Source organism: Oxyura jamaicensis, chromosome 9 (genome assembly GCF_011077185.1).
Source record: "Oxyura jamaicensis isolate SHBP4307 breed ruddy duck chromosome 9, BPBGC_Ojam_1.0, whole genome shotgun sequence".
In the NCBI taxonomy this organism is placed as follows: Eukaryota; Metazoa; Chordata; class Aves; order Anseriformes; family Anatidae; genus Oxyura; species Oxyura jamaicensis.
Window position 1 is genome coordinate 10564715 of NC_048901.1, and position 5479 is coordinate 10570193.

The following is a 5479-nucleotide window of genomic DNA, read 5'->3' on the forward strand; positions in this document are numbered from 1 at the left end:
TCAGTAAAAAAGAAGCAAAAAGAGTTGGGAAAACATCAGCAGAAAGTACTCCATTTTTTCTCCCCATGTTTTTGTGTTCTGCAACAATCCACTCAAATCAGTCTGGTGTCATCATTACGTCAGTGTTAGCAAATCATTTGTGCAAAAATAAGTAAAATGCATTAAAATGTCTCCAAGGGCAGATCATAGGGGAAGAAGAGGGCCCAGTTCTCAACCAGTAGGAACCCGGTTTCCTTTAAACACCTCAAACGCAATCCTATGGCTTTGCAGAGAGCAACTCCTCCCTCGGGTGACCGCAGGTAGATCATGGGGAAGGAGGAAGAGGAGCGACGGGGATTCACGCATCTCTCTCCTGTTGGGCGGCACAGACCCACGGAGCACAGCAGCACTGCCTTCACTCACAAGGGGACTGCATCAGCCCCTGAAGACCCGAGGTGCTGGAGTTTCAAATATTTGGAGTTCCACACAATTTCATGCATTGGCACAGGAGAATGGGCACTCGCCTTGCGCAGCACTGTCAGCTTGCGGGATGCCACAAGGCTCCCCCAGCCTCCTCCCCCCCGCCTGGATTTATATTCACCGCATCCTTCCTAACGGGAAGGTGTCAAACCAGCCCATGCATTTTTTTTTTCTAAGTCTCGAGCACCTGATCTGCATGTACCACTGCTGTTCGTACACGGTGTAAACTGTTGCTGCAACAACATGTTGTACCACAGACGGTATTTCTCCAGCTTGTGCTAAGGAGCTAATCCTGTAACTGGCTGCACATGAGTGAGCAACAGAATGTTATCTCGGATGTGTCCCACCTGAGGCACAATCAGCATTAACCAGTGCATTAGCCCCTACCTGACCTCAGATTTGTGCCAGTTCTAGACTTTGAAGGGGTCATCTGACAGCAGGGTGACACAGAACTGTAGGAGGAATAACCCCCGAGTCTTTGGGGCTGCTATCTCATTAGCACATATCTATCAGTCCAGGCACCTCAGGGTGGGAGGGCCTCCTGCAGAAGGCAGAAGGTACCCTCCCCTCTCATTTGGTGGTGGCAGCCTTCTGCCAAAGGGACGGGTCAGATGACTTCGCTCCCTGGGCTGGCTGTCACTAGCTGGTGCACATGGGGGGGGTGGTTATATGCTCATCCCACCCAAAGGCCAAGCAAAAAAATAATAATTAAAAAAAAAATCACACAATCTTCTACGCTAAGGAAGTTCTCTCAGGTCTTCAACAGAGACAGGAGAAACATGCCTACTGGTACGAGCCCAGCCACTGGACAATGGCTGCAGCTCCAACCAGCTCCCAAAGCCTTGCCGTCCACCTACAGACCACGCTTCCCCACTTCAGGCGTAACTCCCCCAGGAAATGCATTTCAGAGTGGGGGCGGTCCTCTGAGCAACAGCACTGAACAATCTGAGAACTGCAGCAAGCAGCACACAGAGCCTGAACAGAAATGATCAAAGCAGCACTCGCAGGTAGGCTCCTGGGGTCACACCACGGAGTGCGTGGACAGGTACAACAGCCAGCGCCAGGAGTTTCAGAAAGCGATGCCTCTCTGAGCCAGGAAGTTCATGTACGAAGCACTCAAATCTCCAGAGCCCAGAGGTCTGTGTCTCTGCCTGGAATAACAATGCACAAAAATGACTTGCTGTCTTTGGTTACTGGTATCGTGAAATAACAGCTCCTCGCTATCAGAGTACAGCACAGAATGAACAGGAGGAAAAAAAAATACACACCCAGAAGCACAAAAAGCCTAAAGCTGCTCAATAGAGGAGTCAGACAAACCCAGCCAGACTAACCAATCACCGCACATAAATGCGATTCCTTGTGTATGTCTGGTACTGTGCAATGCAGTCTTTTTTCCTTCCAGCCATCTGAATTTCTCTTAAGGAGAAGAAAAGGGAGGAGAAAACGAAGAGTGTCCCCACATCTCAGTTGTTAGACGACAATCTTTGCACTCTCTGCTTACAGTTGTCTGTTTTACCACTGAGCTGGTTTTCTAAGGAGCTAAATTATGCGCAGGAATCAATGAAGGCTGCTGCAGCATTTCCAGCTGCTGCAGAGAAAGATTGTTGCTGCCACCTGCAGACTAACCTCTGGAGACAGGCTTTCTTCTTAAAACACCTGGGTCAAGAAGGTGGGATGTACGGGGCTAACGAGGCATCATCTCTGCAAGAGGGGCTTGTAGAGGTTTCCAGGTAGCCAGGATCCTGCTGGTCCCATGGCATTTGCCATCTTTTGATGCTAAATAATAAAACGCTTTGGCAACTCTGCATGACCCACCAGTGCAAGCAAATGTTATTTATAAATGCGTAACAAAAGTCATTGAAGAGAATGACAAGATAGCAAAGTTCCTATGTCTAGGAGGGGAAATTGCCTTTGTTACCACACACAAACAAAATCCAGAACCTCGGTACGTGAATCCAACAGATACAGCAGCCCAAGTGCAGGGGAATTTTTTCAGTAAGGAACATCAGGATAACATCAAGATTTTGTGCAAAATGGATGATTTGAATCTAAACTGTGTAATTAATGCTCAAGCCCAGACTGGATATATGGCAATCCTCCCAACCTAACGTTAGGCATCTACTTCTCTCTAAAAGCAAACTTCATCTCAAAGGACTGGGGATGTTCGCATTCTCTGAAGGCACAATGCTAGAACATAGAAAATAGTTACTTTCTTTGTGAAACCTTGCCTAATCCCATTTTGCTACTAAAACCAACAGTCCCCTCAATAGGAAATTGAGCCCAGACATAACAAAACAGTTCTGCCTTAAGAACAAAAAAAATACACACACACCAAAACAAATACAGACACCCCACTATTAAGCGCCTGCAGACACACACACACACAGAGCCATAAACCTCAGACCTCCAAAAGCTGAAAACAAAATACCAGGAAAAGTGGAAAAGAAAAGAAACAGCCATCTGCAGGCAAACTGTTCCTCAAAGCCTGTTGTACCCTGAGGAAGTAAGGCTGCAAGAGACCTCGCTGGCCCTGAAACGAGGGCTACTGTGTCAAAAAGAAATGAAAAGAACAAAAGGCATTTGCTAACGAATATGACTAACAATAAGTTTAAATGTCTGTTAAATCCCCACGCAGGATTTTCTGCTTAAATCAATCTCCCATTTAAGAGGGAACAAAACCTATACCAAATTATTACTCCAAGATATTCATGAATCAGAAAACCTGCACAAGGGTTAATAAGGGGGATCAGAACCCCAGGCTCTACACACAAAATAAAATGAGTCCTAAAGCACTGGATTCATATTTCAGTGCTACTTTAGTGGTAAATGTCTACTGATTTCAACAGAAATCCATCACCTAAATAAAATTTGAGGGTCTGAACCTGAGAGTCTAAGCATAAAAATATATTGCAAAGGATCATTTAAAATTCATGTCTAAAACTAGATGTTTGATAAAGGGAAGTATAATACTGCAGTCACCTCACCTTCCTGCACTATTCCATCTTGGCCTCTAACCTCACATATGATTAAAAGCATATTTTTTCCTCTAAGTTTTACCACAGGTTAACAGGAAGGATTCTCCTCCATGTTCTGCCCCGATGACAACATTTCCACCATTTAACACAAGTCTTCTGTTATCCCCTCAGACAAAAAGCAGCACTCAGGTTTGTTGACCAGTTCTCACAATGATCAGCTGGGCAAATTTAATATACCTACGAGTTATTCAGCCCAGCTCTGCAAAAGATACACTTAATTTTAATAATTTATTTCTGCAAACAAAACCCCTGTGAAATCTGTTTCTTTTAAAGAGATGTCTCATTCTCTTAGCAATGCGGAGGAAAGATGCAAAGATCTGCTGGTCTTTGAAAGGAGGTTTCTTCAAGCTACTTGTGCATGAAAATAATTCCATATGAAAGAGAAGCTCATGCTTTGCATGTTAACATATTGTGGTATCAATTATGATATTTATCAAGCAGTGAATTAGAAGTTAGCAACCATTTATAGTACGATGCCAGTAAACAGTATTGCCTTTCCCAGCACATATAGAAACCCACACATTAATCAGAGAAATACTCATGCTAAATAAATGCAACTTTCTTAAATCACGGCAAGTTTTAAGCCTGTGTTTGCCCAGACCGACCCCCAGCACCAGCCACCCCAGAAGGATGGCTGCCCCCAGGCCCTTCCCCTGCTCCGGGCACAGACAACATTTTGGGGTCTGCTGGGGCAGCACCGGGAGGCTCAAGCAGCACGGAGAGGCCACGGGGATCCTTCCAACACCTAGTTTTTCCTTTCAAAACACAAACCAAACGGAGCAGTGTGAAACGCCGCGGTGAGCGCACGGTACCTGCTCGAGGCTCTGCCTCCTCTCAGAGTGCTCTTCTTCACCCCCTCGGCTGCAGCTGTCATGCCGGTGGCGAAACCCCACAGCTCCTTCACTGCCGGCCCTACAGGACCAGCACGGCAAAATCCACGGCTCTTTTATAGTGCTGGCCCTACGGGACCAGCACGGCAAAATCCACGGCTCTTTTACTGCCGGCCCTACAAGGCCACCACAGCAAATCCACGTGCTCCTTTGTTGGCCCCGCAGGTTCAGCGCAGAGGACCGTCAGAGGCCGGCGTTGCCGATTGCCTTCACCTGTGGGGCACAAAAGAAACGCTTAGAGAGCTGCGAACTGCCCCATTCACCCCAGCTGAGCGCTAACCGAGTCTCCCTTCGGAAAACACCGCGAGCGCCTTTTGCTCCTAACCCAGCGGCCTGCCCCTACCGGCTTGGTGCCGGGCGGGTCACGGCGCTGATCACCAAAAAGCACCGAAAACCCCACCTGGAGGAGGCCCGGGGACTCCCCGCACCCCGAGCCCGGCTTCCCCGCACGGTCCCGGGCACTTCCAGGGGCTCCCCCGCTGCCTCCGGCCCTGCGAGCCCCGGCCTGGGGCCTGGCGGGCGGCTGCGGGGGCCCGGCTGCGCCGCGGGGGCAGCGGGGGAGAGACCCCGGCAGCGTGCTTTTACCTCGCTTGTAATTGAAGGCCCGGAGCTCGTGGCACCCAGAGGCCCTGCGAGGTGGCGAATAATTCAGCGAGGTGGTGAATTATTCCGTAATTCCCTGCAGTTTTGCTGGCGTTTTGCTGACATGCGGTGACTTCACACCACTCGGCAGCCCAGCTCAGGCGCCCACGCTGCTCTCTCACTCCTTCCTCCTCAGAAGGGCAGGGGGAGAAAGTAAGAGTGAAAAAAGGCTGGTGGGAGGAGATCAGGACATGGACATCACTCACCAATTGCCATCATAGGCAAAACAGCCCCAGCATAGGGAGATTAATAAAATGTATTGCCAATATAACAGATTAAAGCAGTTTCTGGGCTCTTCTCACAGAGGCCACCCCTGCAGCCTCCTACCACCCAAATCTTGCCACACCTTAAGAGATGGGGGGTGCCAAAATGGACCTGCTGGTGTTGGTGACCCTGCCACAAGTGCTTGGCCTTGCCCTCCAAGCACAATACCTGCTGCTCTCCTTCTGCTCC

General features: G+C 48.8%; 1 long non-coding RNA gene across 1 annotated transcript; it reads right to left on the reverse strand.

Annotated features, from left to right (window-relative positions):
• Positions 1 to 1192: 1192 nt before the first annotated feature.
• On the reverse strand, positions 1193 to 4469 carry LOC118171717. Its single transcript, XR_004753348.1, has 2 exons — positions 4307 to 4469; positions 1193 to 1610 (listed from the first exon to the last, which is right to left on the reverse strand). It is a non-coding gene; the product is annotated as an uncharacterized LOC118171717 (long non-coding RNA).
• Between the last annotated feature and the right edge of the window lie 1010 nt (positions 4470 to 5479).